At 33.1% G+C, this 19,549-nt stretch overlaps 1 long non-coding RNA gene across 6 annotated transcripts in view; it reads left to right on the top strand.

Moving 5' to 3' along the window:
• Positions 1 to 19,549, top strand: part of LOC140632712 (uncharacterized) — a 141,893-nt gene that overhangs the window by 49,641 nt on the left and 72,703 nt on the right. Inside the window, exon 5 of one of the 6 annotated variants that reach the window (XR_012030366.1) lies at positions 5,451 to 5,927. The exons of the other annotated variants lie outside the window; for them this stretch is intronic. This is a non-coding gene — a long non-coding RNA (uncharacterized lncRNA). Of the gene's footprint in view, positions 1 to 5,450; positions 5,928 to 19,549 lie in introns of those variants that run through there. 6 annotated transcript variants of the gene reach the window in all.

Below are 19,549 nucleotides of genomic sequence, written 5' to 3'. Positions count from 1 at the left end.
TCAGTTTTCTATGTTATTTGACAGCATCATGGAAGTATACAATGTTGTTGTTGTTGTTGTTGTTTCAAAGCAAAACATGTATTGACTCAAGTTGTTTTTTTGTTTTCTTTCTTTCCTCCTCTATTGCTATGGGCTACATTATGGTAGAGAAATCTTAGAATTGCAGAAGTAAAAGGGAAGGTCCCTCGGGTATTGGAATTTCCCAATTTTATAGATGTAGACTATTTTTCTTTTTCTTAATGGATTTTACAAGCATATGACATTAGAGAGTTTAGGGTGTATATAACTGAAACAGGAAAGTAATGAACATAAAATAAGCAATTTCTTGAAAGTTTTACAATATCCCTCGAAATTGGAAGTGCATATTCATGCTTCCTTCTGGGGAGAGATCAAAGACAAACTCAGAGCATAGAATGCTGAAGAAAAAATAATGTGAAAGTAAAGGCCAGTTGAAAGCAAGGGAAGATTGTAAGAAAGCTCATCACCTACTTATGCGTTTGATCACTCAAAAGAGAGCACTTGCAGATTATTCTTTAAGTTAGCTTTCATTTTGCTCTTCATGTATCTTAACAGAAGGTCAGGAAAATTTTCTTTAACCTGACAGCTTGAGTGGGACATTGCTGGAACACATAGCTCATAATCGTCACCGCATCTTTTTCTGGTTACATAGTATATTGGACTAAGATTAATGGAAAATAGGTACTCTTTCTTTTAGCTAACTGCAGTCTTTTCTTATTTATTGCAAGTGATTAAAAGGCCCACTTTTATATACTTATTCATTTCAAGATTACATGCTCCATGTAATATTTACCTACCAAATATGAAAAAATATGAATTCATCCTTAATTTTCTAGGTGACGAAAGCTAACCCAAAAAACCTGTTTTGTTAAAATGTGTAGTTATAGGTTTTACTTAATGCAGTATGACACATTTCCTCTGCCCTTGTAGAGTCCAGATCACTTAATAAATTATGATGTAGTTAAAAATAATTTCTCATTTTCCTATCTTTGCCTTATGTATTTCCTGAAAATAATAGGTGAAGAATAATGAAGCAAGAAAGTGAACTACTTCCTTATTTTTCCAGTAATAATTTTATCTTTAAAATAACTCATATGAGTCTCCGGATTGAGTCTCACATCGGGCTCCCTGCATGGAGCCTGCTTCTCCCTCTGCCTGTTTCTCTGCCTCTTTTTTCTGTCTCTCGTGATTAAATAAATAAAATCTTTAAAAGATAAAATAAAAGATAAAACAAAAAGATAAATAAATAAAAAAGATAAAATATTTTATTTAAAATAAAATAAGATAAAATAAAGATCATATGCAAGATGGCAGCTAGTCAGAAAAATAGAGCATAAAAGAACCAGTAATGAACACCAATCACATTCCAGCCAGGCCTATCAACAGAAGACTAGAGACGCCTGGGTGGCTCAGTGGTTGAACATCTGCTTTTGGCTCAGGCCATGATCCCAGGGTTCTGGGATCAAGTCCCGCATTAGGCTTCCCATAGGGAGCCTGCTTCTCCTTCTGCCTGTGTCTCTGCCTCTCTCTGTGTCTCTCATGAATAAATAAAATCTTAAAAAAAAAAAAAAAGAAGACTAATTCATGACAGCATTCTCTCTATGATAAACTTACTTTCCTTCCTACTATCATTTTTTATATTACTGCCTAAAGCTGAGCCTGTATTTAATACAATCATTGCTCAGACGTGCCACAAAAAGGGACAGAATAAGCAAATGCATTAATCTTTTCCTATAAAGGCTGGTGATGTTTCTGTCTGCTTCTCTGTATTGATAGGCTTGCTTCCTTAAATCTCTGGTAGATGAGCAAATTAAAGTAAGGGAGATAGAAATTGAGAAATTCATGACTGAGTACAGAAAAAAAAAACAGAATAAAAATATTTTTTGAGGACTAAAAACAGTGGTAAAAGAAAGAGTGAATACCAAGATAGCTTTTTTGTTATAAAGCAGAGTTTCAGGTGTTCAAATTTTATGCCAAAATTCAAGATACTGGAGATTAAACTTCTCTTAAAGGTAGAAACTATAGCTCACACTGCTTAAAACAAACCAAAGGTATACAAATGACAAATAAGCACATTAGAATATGTATGAATGTTGTACATGTGTTTCAAGATTCCCATAGTTTTCTCTAGGATTTTTAGTTAAATGAGACACCTTTTGATTTTCTCTAATAAATTTATAAAAGTTTGGAATTCAGAAATTTCTCTTTATTTAAATGTAATTTCTTAACATTTTAATAGGATATCTGCACACTACTGATCCCCCAAAGTATTTGAAATCATTCTTTTCTATTTCTTCCTATTTCAATCTACTCACATCCTGATAAAAGAATATATACATTTCTATGGGAATCTGCTTATATATACCTCAGTTTTAGTTCACTCAGTTGGATGAATTTACCCTATACTCAACTTTGCAAGCAGGCAATTTTTTTTTTCTAGGAATAAATACCTCCTATTATGCCCTTGGCCACAATCCCTGTCATCATCAGTGTAAGAGAAAGTCAAACTCAGGGCACCTGCTTATTTTCCCTTCTGGACATGAGGCTAAAGTGACATCACACTTGACATTGCTGCAGCCATCTTATCAGTAAGGGGAGAAACTCTGAGGATAAATCAATACAAGAAAAATAACATAATCAAGAGATATAAAAATAAAAAATTCTTAGGAATGGAGTGGCTTCTCTGTTAATCGGATTTTTGAATATATCCCTAAATCAAATAGTTCAAAGGTTAGCACAACTTTCTGATTTAAAGAAGGGGTGCTAGTATTTAAATAAATATCCAGAATAGGATTTAGATTGTGAAGATTCTAGGAGTTTGATGGCAATTATGAGGTCTTGTTTTATTTCCCCTGCCATAACATCCAAACATTAGCTGCATTAATATGAAAACACAGTAGTACTGTTTAGGAACTGCTGAACATTTTATGTACTATAACCTGTGGGAGGTACAAAATACTTAATAATAATAAAAAAATTCCCTTCACTGTACTCTAATTTCACTGGCAACATTTTGATTAAATTGCTTGTATTAAATAAGAGCTAGAAAATTGCTGATATAATATGAAACTTGAAAGTATGATCTAAAATTGCATTTAACCTGCAGAAAATTAATGAAGCAATGACAATAAGATAGAATAATTTGGTATTTACATAGTTACAAGTGGGCAGCTTCCAGACATTGAATTAGGGGAATTAGAACACTAAGTGCTACTTTTAAAACAGATTCTTCCAACATGGGAAATTTAAACAGAGTAAAGAAATTCAGATTGAGTGGATTTTTTTTAGAAATCACATAAGGACATAGTTGTTGACACTGCATTCCTCTAAAATTAACTCCTAAAAGCATGCTTATATACTATTACGTTGGGAGCTTATATAAATTGCATTTCTTAATCACATCGAAACATTATGTTTGGGTGCAATATTTAAGATATTTTTTAATGTCTAAGCAGATGCGATAAAACTCATTTTCTGTTAGCAGGCTAAGAGGGATATTTGTTTTTAGGATTATAGTAGTCCCCTTTCACCCATGGTTTTACTTTCCACAGTTTCAGTTACCATCAATTAACCACAATCCGGAAGCAAATAATCCGTATTCTGATGTATTGTCAGAAGCTCAGTATCAGCCTAATGCTACATCAAAATACCTACATCATTCACCTCACTTCATTTTATCATGTAGCCATGTTATCTTATCATAGCATATCATTACAAGAAGGGTGAGTAATATTTTGAGGGAGGGAGAGATGATATTCACACAACACTTATTACAGCATATTGCTATGATTGTGTTTTATTATTTTTGTCATTATTCTCTTACTGTGTCTAGTTTATAAATTAAACTCTATGCTAGGTATGTATGTATAGGACAAAAAGTATAATGTATACAGAGCTCAGTACTGTCTGTGGTGTTAGGCATCCGCCAGGGGTCTTGAGGTACCCTTGGATAATGGGAACTACTGTAAAAGAAACATTCTCCTCTAATCCAACTTGATTTCAGAGCTGTGTGTAGGAAGACGATGATTAAGGAGTATTTGCATTTTTCGACAAGAGAATTGTTCTTCTCTATCTTCCCTCATTTAAGAACATCACCAGCTCAAAATTATGTACATGATCAGCTTTGCAATGGTATAAAGCCAGTTGTATCCCACATGTAGACATCCCAGAATTCTAATGACTATTTTAACACAAAAGATGGAACATAAAGATTCTGGTGACTAGGACCACCCTGATGATGTAGGATGAACTGTTAATGGTTCTGGAAACGTAACTTCTCTTTCAACTTTATGATGGGATAAACTATATTAGTACTTATTAGTTTGCTAATTTTATTATATATGCGTGTTCATTCATGTTTAATTGAGATGTAGTCCACATACCATAAAATTTACCGTTGTGCAATGCATAATTTACAGTGGCAATTATTTACAGTAGATTTTAGTACATCACTGTGTATCCATTGCCACTAATTCCCCACTTTTAACACCCTCAAAGGAAACATGTATCCATTAGGAGTTACTCCACACATACCTCTTCTACCTGACAATCAATATTTTGCTTTCTATCCTTGTAGACTTTCCTATTCTGGACATTTTATATAAATAAAATCATGCAATGTCCAGCTTTTTGTGTCTAGCTTTTTAAACTTTGCATGATATTTTCAAGAATTATTCTTGCTATAGCAAGTGTCGATGCTTCCTATGCTTTTATGGCTGAATGATATGTTATTATATGGATATGTTTTATTCCGATTATATATTCGTCAGTTGATAGATATATATTTGGGTTGTCTATACCTTTTGGCTATTCTAAGAAATACTACTATAAAAAATCTCTGTGTAAGTATTTATGTGAACATGTGTTTAATTTCCTTTTGGTGGAATTTCTGAAAACTGCTGGACCATATAGTAATTTTATGATAAATATTTTGAGGCATTTCCAACTATCCTTCTAAATAGCTGTACCATTTTATAGTCACACAAGCAATACATGAGGGTTTCAAATATTTCCAATCCTTGCCAACACTTTTAATTTTCATTTTTTAAATTATAGCCATCCTAATAGGTCTGAAGTTGTATCTCACTGTGGTTTAAATTTTCATTTCCCTAATGACTAATGACATTGAGCATCTTTTATGACCTTGTTGGCCATTTGTATATCTTCTCTGGAGAATGTTTAATCCAAGGACTGTTCATTTTTAATTTGATTGTGTGAAGAGTTGGGCAAGCTACTGCATGGTAATAATGCCTTGTCATCCATTTGGTCTGGCCAAACAGCAATAACTGTAAACTGACACCAGACCCCTCATGCAAATGCACACATTGGCAGAAGCCTACAGAGTCATAAGCAAATGTAAGTTTTCAATGTCATTTTCTTAAAAGCCTTTATGATAAAAATTCTCTCTTGCCACCTTCTTCTCTGCCCCTTAGATAAGATTCTCATGTAACTTACCAAACTTATCGGGCTCTTTTGGATGGAATTGATCAAGTCAGCCTTAGCCCAGGAAAGCCACAGCACTTCACCCGTGGATTCTGGTAAAGGCATATGCCCCCCAGTGGGTGTCTCTGTCTTCATCTTCCTGTTTGGACCTTCAAGGCATGTCGGGTACTTCCTCCAGGACTCATGAGGATTTTAGTTCTTCTTATATTCTGCTGTTGAAACTTAGCTCACCATCTGCATACTCTGTTCAAATTCCTAAGTGTTAACTTGATAAATTCATAACAAGTTGCTCAACTTGATAAATTCATAACAAGTTGCTCAACAGAATTTCTTATAGACAGCATATAGATGGACTCCATTTTAAAATCCATTCTCTAAATATTGCCTTTTAAGTGAAAAATTTTCCATTTACTTTTAAAGTAACTATATTAAGGACTTTTGGAATATAGCTATTTGTTTTTTGTATATTGTACGTACTTTTTGTTTCTCAATTTCTTCATCACTGCCTTTTTTTGTACTTCTTTGTTGTACAATATTTTGACTCTCCTGTACTTTCCATTTTGTGTATATTTAGCTATATTTTAGTAGTTATCTTAGACAGTGTAATTAGTATCTTAAACATAGCAACATAGTTTAAGTGCTATCAACTTAGTGTCAATATGCATAAACATTTTGTTCCAATATATCTCTATCTCGCCTCTTTTATTTTGCTATTGTCACAGATTACGTTTATATGTGTGTGATTATTAATATAAATTTATAATTATTGTCTTATGTATTCACCTTTAAATCATACAGGAGATAGAGTTACACACTAAATGGTACCTATTTTTATAAGTACATTGTTTTTTTTTTTAACCTATGCAGTTACCTATATTAGTCTTCTTTATTTCTTGATCAAATTACTATCTCATATCATTCTATTTCTGCCTGAATGCCCTTTAACATTTCTTATGTGAAAAGTCTACTAGAAATAAACTTTTTAATTTTTTTTATCTGAGAATATCTTAATTCTCTCTTCATTCTGGATGGATAGTTTTCCACATACAGAATACTTGGTTGACAGTTATTTTTTTCAACTTTGGTGCTTTAACTTTGCCATCCACTTTTTCTGGCCTTTATTGTTTTTTTATGAGAAATTAGCTGTTAATCTTGTTCATGGTCCTTTTTATCCATTTTTTTTTCTGCTTTTCATGATTCTTTGTTTTTGTATTTTGACAGTTTGACTATAAAGTTCCTCTTTGAGTTTTCATGACTGGAGTTCATTGAGCCTCTTGGATGTGGATATGCATATATTTTATCCAATTTGGGAAGTTTTCTGCCACCATTTCTTCAAATATACTTTTCTGACCCTTTCATCCTTCCCCTCTTCAAACTCACATGATGTGTATGTAGGTGCATTTGACTGTGTCCCACAGGTCCCTCAGGTTCTGTTCATCGTTCTGAACTTTTTCTGCTCCTCAGAGTACCTTATGTCTAATTTTTCCTGATTCTTCCTTTTGCCTGCTAAAAGCTGCAGTTGAATTCTTCTAGTGATCTTTTCATCTTTACTATTTTACTTTCGGTACCAGAATTCTATACTTTCAGATCTAGAAATTCTATTTAGTTCCTTTCATAATTTCTCTTTGTTAACATTCCCTATTTGTTCAAATAACTTTTTATCATCTTCTTTAGTTTTTTTTACCCATGGTCTCCTCTAGCACATCGAGCATATTTAAGGCAGTTAATATGGACACTGATTATTAATATCAACATCAGGTCTTCCTTCTTCAGAAAGTTTCTGTTTATTTCCTGTGAGTTATTCATATTTCCCCATCAGTTTACTGTGTAATTTTTTAATGATAACTGGACATCTTGAGTACCATTAATGTGGTAAGTCTGCAATTCATATTCTTTCTCACATCAGGAATTGCATTAACTACTTACTGAGGGCTGCAGTCATCATTTTGTATATTATCTTTTCCACATTAACTTTGTTTAATCTGTATTCCTTGTCCTGTGGGATCACTCACCTGTGTTCTGCTCTATTATCTCTTCAGTAAGCCTGTTAATTAATTTAAATTTATTTAATTACTGTTAATTAATTTAATTAATTAAAAAAAAGAAACACCTGTGTTTCTTTGAATCTTACAAGAGAAGCTATGAGAGAGGTTGCTGCAAACAGGGAGCCAAAACAAATACAGGTGTGTGCCATGATCTCTTGGAACTGCTCGATTGACCAAAATATACAACTCCAAATATGGAGGACAAAGTTGCTTCTTACTATCTTGACACCAACCACTCCAGGAGTGTGGGGCACCATCTCTGTGGCTAGAATAGACCTGACAAGGGTAATAGTAGCAGGCCCTGTACACATTTTTCTCTTACCAAAGTTATGTAGACTCTTCAGTTACACAGCACTCCCCTCAGGGCACCTGGGTGGCTCGTGGGTTAAGCATTAGACTCTTGATTTCAACTCAGGTCATGATCTCAGCGTTGTGAGATTGAGCTCCGTATCAGACTCCATGCTGGGAGCCTACTTAAGATTCTCTCTCTCTCTCTCCCTGTGCTCCTCCCCACTACCTGTGTGCAATCTCTCTATATACAACACTCCTCTCATCACTGTATCTAATCAGGGTCTAGAGTATCAAGATAATTGATTTTTATAATTTTTCCAGCTAAATTGTTGTTTACTGGAGAAACCAATGTCCGAAGCTTCCTATTCTGCCATTTTCTATGATGTAACAATTCACATTTTTGTTTTGGTGGCTATTTTTGCTAATGACTATTCAGCATCCTTTCATGTGATTATTAATCATTTCTGTTTTCTTCAGAAGAATGTTTATTCAAATGTTTTGTCCAATCTCAATTGAGTATTTTTAATCACTGAGTTGTAAGAGTTCTTTATATATTCTGAACACTGGCCACTTATGAGAGATAGGATTTGCAAACATCATCTGGCATTCTGTCTTTTTATCTTCCTGATAAGTGTTTTTTGATGCACATTTAAAAAAATCACACAGCTAAAACTATGAATTTTTCTTTTGTGTTTTTTCTCTGCTCATTTTTAAAATTTTAATTCCAATATAGTTAACACACAGTGTTATATTAGTTTCAAGTGTACAATATAATGATTCAACAGTTCAATATATCACTCAATGGTCAATAAATTAAGTATACTCTTAATCCACTTCATTTATTTCACCCATCCGACCCCCCAGCTCCCATCTGGTAACCATCTGTTCTTAGAGTTAAGAGGCTGGTTTTGGTTTGTCTTTTTTCCCCTTTGTTCATTTGTTTTGCTTCTTAAGTTCCACATATAAGTGAAGTCAAATTATATTTTTATTTTTCTCACTGATTTATTTTGCTTACCATATTACTCTCTAAACCCATCCATGTTGTTGCAAATGGCAAGATTTTGTTCTTTTTTATGGCTGATTTTATGGCTCATGTATATATATGTATATACATGAGCTGATTCCATAGTTTGTTTATTTTAAATAATGCTGCAATAAATATTCGGGATGCATATGTCTTTTCAAATTAGTAATTAGTGTTTTCATATTCTTTGAGAAAATACCCACTAGTGTAATTTCTGGATTGTAGGATAGTTCTATTTTTACTCTTTTGAGGAAACTCCATACTGCTTTCCACAGTGGCTTACACCAGTTTGCATTTCCACCAGCACTATAGCAGGAGTCCTTTTCTTTCACATCCTCAATAATATGTTGTTTCTTGAGTTGATTTTAGGCATTCTGACAGGCGTGAGGTGATACCTCATTATAATCTTGATTTGCATTTCCCTGATGATGAATAATGTTATAAATCTTTTCATGTGTCTGTTAGCTGCATGTCTTCTGCTCATTTTTACTTGAATTATTTGGTTTTGGTTTGGGTTTTTTGGATTTTTTGCAGGGAGGTTGAGTTGTATAACTTCTTTATATATTTTGGATACTAACCATTATAGGATATGTCATTTGCAAGTATCTTCTATTTGGTATGTTGTATTTTAGTTTTGTTGATTGTTTCCTTTGCTATGTAGAAACTTTTTTATTTTGATTAAGTCCCAATTGTGTATCTTTGCTTTTATTTCCTTTGCCTTAAGGAGACATATGTACAAAGAAGTTGCAGAGCCATTTTCAAAGAGGAATAGGTGTTTTTCTCTAGGATTTTTATAGTTTCAGGTCTCACATTTAGCTCTTTCATCCATTTTGAATTTATTTTTGTGTATGGTGTAAGAAAGTGGTTCAGCTTCATTCTTGTGTATGTACTCCAGTTTTCCCAACATTTATTAAAGAGAATATTTTTTCCCATTGGATATTCTTTCCTCCTTTGCTGAAGATTAATTGACCAGATAATTGTGACTTTATTTCTAGGTTTTCTATTCTGTTTTTTTGATCTATCATTCTATTTCTGTGCCGGTATCAAACTGTTTTGATTACAGCAGCTTTGTAACACAACTTGAAGTCTGGAATTGTGATACCTCAAGTCTTTGCTTTTCAAGATTTCTTTGGTTATTTGGAGTCTGTGGTTCCATACAAATTTTTGGATTATTTGTTCTAGTTTTACAAAAAATGCTGTTGGTATTTTGATAGGGATTGCATTAAATGTGTAGATTGCTTTGGATAGAATACATATTTTAACAATATTCTTCTAATTCATTAACATGGAATGTCTTTCCATTTGTGCCATCTTCAATTTCTTTCATCATTGTTTTATAGTTTTCAGACTATAGGTCTTTCTCCTCCTTGGTTATTTATTCCTGGGTATTGTTTTTGATGCTATTAGATATGGTATTGTTTTCTTACTTTCTCTTTATGCTACTTCATTATTAGTGTATAGAAATTCAATGAATTTCTGTATATTGATTTTATATTCTGTGAGTTTACTGAAAACATATATCAGTTCTAGCAGTTTTTTGATTAGTCTTCAGGGTTTTCTATATAGAGTATCATGTCATCTGCAAATAGTGAAACTTTTACTTCTTCCTTACCAATTTGGATTACTTTTATTTCTTTTTGTTGTCTGATTGCTGTGGCCAGGACTTCCAGTACCATGTTGAATAAAAGTGGTGACAGTAGACATCTTTGTCTTTTTCCTGAGATTTTAGAGGAATAGCTCTCAGTTTTCCCCCATTGAATATGATGTTCTCCATGGGTTTCTTATATATGGTCTTCATTATGTTAAAGTATGTTCTTTCTAGACCTCCTTTGTTAAAGGTTTTATCATGAATAGATGTTGTACTTTGCCAAATGCTTTTTCTGAATCTACTGAAATAAATATATGGTTTTTACCCTCTTCTCTTGTTGATGTGATGTATCACATTGATTAATTTGCAAATATTGAACCATCTTTACATCCCAGGAATAATTCCTACTTGATCATGGTGAATGATTTTTTAATGTATTTTTGGCTTCCATTTGATGGTATTTTGTTGAGGACTTTTGCATCTATGTTCATCAAAGATATTTGTCTTTAGTTCTCTTATTTGTGTGCTGTTTTTATGTTGTTTTGGTTTCAGAGTAAAGCTAACGTCCTAGAATGAATTGGGAAGTCTTTCTTCCTCTTCTTTTTTTTTTTGAAATGGTCTGAAAATAATAGGTATAGCTCTTCTTTAAATGTTTGGTAGAATTCACTTCCAAAGCCATCTAGTCTTAAAGTTTATAGCTTGTTGGGAGTTTTTTATTATTATTATTGATTCAATTTCATTGCTAGTAATCAGTCTTCTTGAAATTCCTATTTCTTCCTGCATCATATCTTATAGGTTTTATGATTTCAGTAATTTATGTATTTCTTCAAGGCTGTCCAATTTGGCATATAATTTCTCATCATATGCTCGTGCACCCCTTTGTATTTCTGTGATGCCAGTTGTTATTTCTCCTCTTTCATGTCTGATTTTGAATTCTCTCTTTCTCTTTCTTCTTCTTTTCTTCTTCTTTTCTTTTTCTTTTTCTTCTTCTTCTTCTTCTTCTTCTTCTTCTTCTTCTTCTTCTTCTTCTTCTTCTTCTTCTTCTTCTTCTTCTTCCCTCCCTCCCTCCCTTATGAATCTGGCTAGAGGTTTATCATTTTTGTTGATTTTTTTTTCAAAGAATCAGCTCCTGGTTGGATTGATCTATTGTCCTCCTTCTCCCCCTTTCTTCATTTCTCTATCATTTATTTCTCCTTTAATTTTTATTATGTCCTTCCTTCTGCTGGTTTTGAGTTTTGTTCTTCTGTTTTTAGCTTCTTTAGGTGTGTAGCTAGGTTGTTTGAGATTTTTCTTGCTCCTTGAGGTAGGCATGTATTGCTATAAACTTCCCTCTTAAAACCACTTTGACTGCATCCAAAGATTTTGGACCATTTTGTTGTCATTTTCAATTTTATCCATGTAATTTTTCAATTATTCTTTGATCTCAATTGACCCATGCATTGTTTGGTAGCATGATTTTTTAACCTCCATGTATTTGTGCTGTTTCCAAACTTTTTCTTATGTTTGATATCTAATTTCATAGTGTTGTGGTCAAAGGAGATGCATGGTTATATGACTTTGATGTTTTTAAATTTGTTAAGACTTCTTTTGTAGGCTAATAGGTGATCTGTTCTGGAGGATGTTCACTGTGCATTTGAAAAGAATGTGGGGCAGCCCCAGTGGCTCAGCGGTTTAGTGCCGCCTGCAGCCCAGGGTGTGATCCTGGAGACCCGGGATCGAGTCCCACATCAGGTTCCCTGCATGGAGCCTGCTTCTCTTTCTGCCTCTCTCTTTCTCTCATGAATAAATAAATAAAATCTTAAAAAAAAAAAAGAAAAGAATGTGTATTCTGTTTTAGAATGGAATATTCTGAATATCTATATTGAATCCATCTTGTCCAGTATAACATTCAAAGCCACTGTTTCCTTATTAATTTTCCATGTGGGTGATTTGTCCATTGATGTAAGTGCAGTGTTAATGTCCCCTACTATTATATTTCTCTCAATTAGTTCCTTTGTTTGTTATTAACTGCTTATATATTTGGGTGCTCCTATGTTGAGTGCAGAAATATGTACAATTATATGTTATATCTTCTTGTTGGACTGTCCTGTTTATTATTATATAATGTCTGTTTTTGTCACTTGTTACAGTCCTTGTTTTAAAATCTATTTTGTCTGATAGAAGTATTGTTAATCTGGCTTTCTTTTGACATCTATTTGGAGGATAAATTTTTCTCTATCCTCTCACTTTCAATCTGCATGTGTCTTTAGGTCTGAAATGAGTTTCCTGTGGGCAACATATAGATGGGTCCTGTTTTTTATTCATACCGTCACCCTATGTCTTTTAATTGGAGCTTTTAGTGCATTAACATTCAATGTAATTATTGATAGATAGGTATTTATTGCCATTTACGTTAGTTACTTTGTGGCTGTTTTTGTGTTTTTTCTCTGATCCTTTTTTGTTCTCTTTCATGGTTTGCTGGGCTTCTTTAATGATATTCTTGGGTTCTTTTCTCTTTAGTGTTTGCATATCTATTACTGGTTTTTCTTTTTCGGTTACCATTAGGTTTATAGATAACATCTTCTGCATATAGTACTCTATATTATGTTGATGGTCACTTAAATTTGAACACATTCTTTTCTCCTTTATCCTTCACACTTTAAGTAAATGGTATCATATTTTATATTGCTTTATTTTATGCATCCCTTAATTGATTTTACAGATATACTTATTTTTCTGTTTTTGTGCTTCCTACTTTTCATACTGTCATTTGTGATCTTTCCTTTCCACTCAGAGTCCCCTATAATATTTCTTGTAAGGCTGACTTACTGGCCATGAATTCTAGCTTTTGTTTTTCTGAGCAAATCTTATCTCTCCCTCTATTTTGCATGGTGGACCTCCTGGATAGAGTATTCTTGGCTGCAGAATTTTTCCTTTAACTACTTTAAGCATATCATGCCATTCTCTTTTGGCCTGCAAAGTATCCGCTGAAAAATCTGCTCGTATCAGTATAGGCTTTCTCTTGTATGTAACTGCCTTCTTTCATTTTGCTGTTTTTAAATTCTTTATCACTACTTTTTGTCATTTTATTTTTTAACAATTTTATTTATTTATTTGAGAGAGAGAGAAAGAAAAGAAAAAGAAAAAGAAAGAAAGAAGAAAGAAAGAAAGAAAGAAAGAAAGAAAGAAAGAAGAAAGAAAGAAAGAAAGAAAGAAAGAAAGAAGGAAGGAAAGAAAGAAAGAAAGAAAGAAAGAAAGAAAGAAAGAAAGAAAGAAAGAAAGAAAGAAAGAAAGAAAGAAAGAAAGAAAGAAAGAAAGAAAGAAAGAAAGAGCATAAGTAAGGGGAGGGGCAGAGGGAAAAGCAGACTCTCTGCTGAGGGGGAGCCGACATGGGGCTTGATCTCAGGACCCTCAAATCATGACCAAAGGCAGAAGTTTAACCAATGGGATCACCCACCCAGGAGCCCCTATTTTTTGCCATTTTAAATACAATGGGTCTTGGTACAGACTTCCTTAGTTTGATTTTGTTGGGGGATCTTTGTGCCTCCTGGATCTGGATATCTGTTTCCTTCTCCAGATATGGGAAATGTTCAGCTATTATTTTGCCAAATAAATGTTCTGTCCTCTTTTCTCTCTTCTTCTTCTGGCATCATTATAATGCAAATGTTATTTTACTTAATGGAATTGCTAAATCCCCTGAGTCTAATCTCCTATTGCTTCTTTTTTCCCTGTCACCTCCTCAGCTTGATCACCTACATTACTGTTTTCCAAGTCACTAATTCATTCCTATGCTTCATCTAGTCTACTATTTATTCCATCTAATATATATTCAATTTATTTATGTGTTCTTCATCTTGGATTAGTTATTTTTTATCTCTTTGTTAAAAATGTCACTAATGTCCTCCACTCCTGTCTCAAGTGCAGTGAGTATCTTTATGATCATTACTTTAAATTCTCTATCAGGCACATTATATATATCTGTTTCACTTAGGTCTCTTGCTGTGGTTTTGTCCTATTCTTTCATTTGTGATATATTCCTCTGTCTCCTCATTTTATCTAACTCTCTTTTTCTGTGTTTGAGAAAATGAGCTATATCTCTTGCTGTCGAAAATAATGGCTTTATGAAGAAGAGATCCTATAGGATCCTGCAGTGAAGCATTTCCTGTCCCCCAGAACATGGCATTTCAGGGGTCGTCTATGTGTGTTGCATGTGTCCAGCTGTTATTTCCTTGCCACTTTTTCCTTCAATCCAGTCATCCTGCGGAGGCTCTCTTTACTTATTGTGGGCATGTGTCCAGCCATGATGGGGCAACATAATTTTAACAAAATACTTGCAGGTCTGCCTTCAAAATTATACATGTAGCCACTGCCACAGGGACCAAGAATGTGTAAGTGAGGAATGCACTCTTAACAAGGTCCACCTCAGAATTCCAAAGGGCCTGCCACCACCACCACCACCACCACCACCACCACTACCACAGGCACAGAGGCTCTACAAAGCACACTGATAAATAGATGCAGATTGGCAGGGGTTGTGCTGGCCTTCTGAGGGAAGGAACCTGCAATGCTGGGACTGAGACTAGTGTGACTGGAAAGGGCAGATCCACTGAATCACGGGGGTAGGACTTGGTTTAAATAAGGTAGGTAGTGAATGTCAGTGCTATGTGGTTCTCCCATATGGCCATGTAGTTACTCTGAGGACCTCAAAGGAAATGGTGCCTATCAGCTCCTTTGTTCCTAGAATGGTTGTCCTATGATCCCTGGACCTCCAGACATGCTTTGAGATAAGCCAATGGTTTCATACAGGAGTCTTGCAAATCTGTTCTGTTCTTTACTATGTCTTTGCCCTTCATAAACTCTTTGATATGGCCTCTTCTCTACCTTTAGTTGGAGAGTTTGCTCTGCCACTATTTCAGTAATTTTTCTGGTTTATTTATGTTGCTGTAATCTAGCAGGATTTGTGGGATGAGGTAAGCTTACAGTCTTTTTATGCTGCCATCTTCTCAGCCTATTATTGTGTTTTGACATATAAAATACACCGTCATATAATCCAACAACATAAAATTTTGGGTGTATATCTTCAAATAATTTTATCACTTTATTTCTTACACTTTGGTCTTTGATCTATTCCTAGGGTTTTTTTTGTTGTTATTGTTTCTTTTGGTTTTTGTCTTTTTCTGTATATTGCATAAGGTGGAGATTCAGCATTGTCATTGCATGTATTCAGTTTCTCAGCACCATTTTTAAATTTTTTTTCAGAAGATTTTATTCATTTATTTGAGAAGGAGAGAGAGAGTAAGAGTGAGTGAGAGCACACGAGCAGAGGGAAGGAGAAAAGGACTCTGCTGAGCAGGAAGCCCAATAAGGGGCTCAAACCCAGCATGCTGGGATCATGACCTGAGGCGAAGGCAGATGTTAACAGCCACCCAGGCACCCCTCAGCATGGTCTTTTGGAGACTATGCTTTTACCATTGAATTGTCCTGACACCTTTATCAAAATTAATTAAACTTAAATGAGTTTCTCTTCTCTAAATTTTATTATAGTTTGTCTGTCTATACTTATGCTAATCCATGAAGCCTTGATTACTGTAGCTTTGTTCTAAGTTTTGAAATAAATAAGTCTTCAAATATTGTGAGAGTTTTTTTTTTTTTCATTTTGTTACCTTTTTGAGTTTGTTTTGGCTATTCTAGGTCTTTTGCAATTCCATATGAAACTTTGTATCCAATTATAAATTTCTGCAAAATGTCAGCTGGAATTTTGATAGTTTGTGTTAACTCTGTGAAACAGTTAAAGAGTTTGCTGTTTTAATAATTTTAAATCTTCCAGACAAGGGTGGCAGAGTGCCTTAGTCATTTGAGTGTCTGATTCTTGGTTTCAGCTCAGGCCATAATCCCATAGTTATAGGATCAGGACTGTGTCAGGCTCCACACTCAGAAAGGAGTCTTTCCCTCTGCTTCTCCTCCTGCTTACATGCACACTCTCTCTCAAATAAAATCTCTAAAAAAAAAAAAAAAAAAAAAAAAAAAAAAAGTCTTCCAAGCTATAAACATAAGACACCCCTGCATTTGTTTTAGTCATTAATATCTTTTAACATTGTTTTGTAGTTTTTCATATAGAAGTCATGTACTTCTTTTGTTAAATTATCTCTAGTTTACTTGTTGATGCTATTATAAATGGGATTGTTCGTCAATTTCATTTTCTGTCTGATTTGGTTTATGCATAAAAATACAATTGTTCTTTGTTTATTATTTTTGTACTCTGAAGCTTTGATAAACTCATTTATTAGATCTAATCATTTTTGTGGATCCTTAAGATTATGAATATGTAATATCATATTATCTGTGAATAGAGATAGTTTTAATGCATTCTTTTCAATATAATTGTTCCTAATTGCCCTGGCTAGAACCCTTATTACAAGGTTGAATAGAATAGACATGGTGAGAGCAGACAATCTTTCACCATTATGTATAACTTTAACAATATGTTTTCTATAATTCCTTCTATTTTTTTAATTGCATGGAGTAAAACCTACAGAATAATTTTAAATTGATGTAGTGAAAGAGGACATTGCTGTTTTTTACTTGATTTTAGAAGAAGGGTTTTGGTCTTCGTTATTAAGTTTGGTATTTGCTGTGTTTGTCAGTGACTTTTTCTTTGGTTTATTGAAAGGACATTTTTATAGCTTTTGTTCTCTTAACATGGTGTTTTACATAGATTTACTTTCATATATTGAAATACTGTATTTTTGGCATAAATTCCACTTGGACATACTGTTTAATCCCATTAATATTGTTCTGGATGTGGTTGGCTATATTTTATTGATGTCTATTACATCTGTGAGAGATATTTGTTCTATAATTTTCTGTTCTTGTGATATTTCTTTCTGGTTTTGGTATCAGGGTAATTCTAGCCTCATAGAATGAGATGAGCAATGTTTCTTCCTCTTCTATTTTTGGAGGCCATTAAGTATCAGCATAAATTCATCTTAAATATTTTGCAGAATTTTTCATTATTGTATAAAATTTTTCTTTGTAGAACATTTTTGATTGCTATTTCAGTTTTATTGCTTATTACAAGTATATTAGTTTGCATTAGTTTCCGTTGTTTGTGTCTATCTAGAAATTTTCTCATTTCGGATATATTTTTAGGCATACAATTGTTTATAGTATTCCCATATAATTGTTATTTTTGTAAAGTCATTGGTATTGTCCTCTTTTTCATGTCTGGTTATAGCAATCTGAGTTTTCTCCCTTTTTAGTTTAGCTAAAGGTTTATTGATTTAGTTGATCTCATTAAAGGATAAATACTTAGTTGTGATTTTTTTATTTATTATATAGTACCTATTGTCTTACCTCTGTTCTTATATTTCTTATATCCATTCTTTTCACTTTGGGATTTGTTTACTCTTCTTTTTCTAGTTCTTAATTGGGAACATTAGGTTATCAATTCAAAAAATATTTTTAAATAGCATTTCTAACAATACATTTCTCTTAAGTAGTGTTTTATTAGTATCTAATGTTTTGGCATACTGTGTTTTCCCTTTTATTCCACTCAAATTATGTCATAATTTCACTTGTGATTTCATATTTTACCCAGTAGTGATTTTGGAGAATGTTATTGAATATATCATATTTCCTTTTATTATTGGAAGAATATATTTTGTATGATTTTAATCTGTTAACTTGTTAATATGACCTGACATATTATCAATTCAGGAGAATATTCTATATTACTTGAGATGAATGTGTATTCTGGTGATGTTGGCTGAACTGTTTTGTAGATATGTTTATTTATAGTTTGTTTATAATGTAGTTCAGTTTTTCTATTTCTTTATTGATCTTATATTAGTCTATCCATTACTGAAAGTGCAAAAATGTCCAAATATTATTCTAAAATCATTTATTTCTCCATTATAAAATTTTGTTTTATGTCCTATAGAAATCTCATATGAAGTACATATGGATATATAATCATATATTTTAATTAACTGACTCTTTTAGCATTAAAAATATATCTTCTTTTTTCTCTAGTAACAATTTATGTACTCGAGGGTATTTTGTCTGATATTAACCCTTTCAGGTTTCTTTCTTTCTTTCTTTCTTTCTTTCTTTCTTTCTTTCTTTACTTTCTTTCTTTTTTTCTTTCTTTCTTTCTTTCTTTCTTTCTTTCTTTCTTTCTTTCTTCTTTCTTTCTTTCTTTCTTTCTTTCTTTCTTTCTTTCTTCTTTCTTTCTTTCTTCCTTTCTTTCTTTTCTTTCTTTCTTTCTTTCTTTCTTTCTTTCTTTCTTTTCTTTCTTTCTTTCTTTCTTAGACAGAGAGAGCACTAGCTGGGTGGGGAGGGGCAGAGGGAGAGAGAATCCTAAGCAGGCAATATGCTCAGTGCAAGGCCTGACATGGGGTTCAATCTCAGGAGCCTGAGACTATTACCTGAGCCAAAATCAACAGTCAGATGCTAAACCAATTGAGCCACCCACGTACCCCTTTGGGTTTCTTTTGATTATTTTCTATTGCATGGTAATTTTTTTCTATCATTTATTTTCAAGTTACCTATGTTTTCAAGGTTAAGTGGTCTCCTAAAGGCAACATATTGCTATTTTTTTAATTTTTATCCATTCTTCAAATCTTTTCATTTTTATTGTAAATATAATCCATTAAATTTTGCATAATATCCCCTGTTTAGCTATTTCCTTTCTATATGTCATATATTTAATTTGTTCCTCTGTCCTTTAATTATTGCTTTCCTTTGTATGAAATAGATATTTTTATAGTGTACATTTGCTTGTTATTTGACTATATTTTTTATGATGTTCTCCCAATGGTTGTCTTTCTTACAATTAACGTCCTAAATTATGACAATTTACTTCAATTGATATGAACATTTTCAAGAGTACACAAAAATATATTTCTTTATCTTAATTATCTCTCCCTTCTTTGTGCTGCTGTCATACAGATTACATCTTTGTAAAATGTATGACAACACAGATTTAGAAATATTGATTTTTGTAGTTGTCATTCAATACATATAAGAGAAAAATGCTTCAAAAACTATGCTTATGCTGTCATTCACCTATGCAGTTACCTTTAATGGTGTTCCTAATATCTTCTATGGGATTCAATTAATTGCTGTCACTTATTTTAGTCTGAAAGGTTACCATTAGTATGT

The sequence above is a fragment of the Canis lupus genome, chromosome 4 (genome assembly GCF_048164855.1).
Source record: "Canis lupus baileyi chromosome 4, mCanLup2.hap1, whole genome shotgun sequence".
Taxonomy (NCBI): Eukaryota; Metazoa; Chordata; class Mammalia; order Carnivora; family Canidae; genus Canis; species Canis lupus.
The sequence above is the reverse complement of the archived record's forward strand: the minus strand, read 5'-3'. Positions and strand labels throughout refer to the sequence as shown.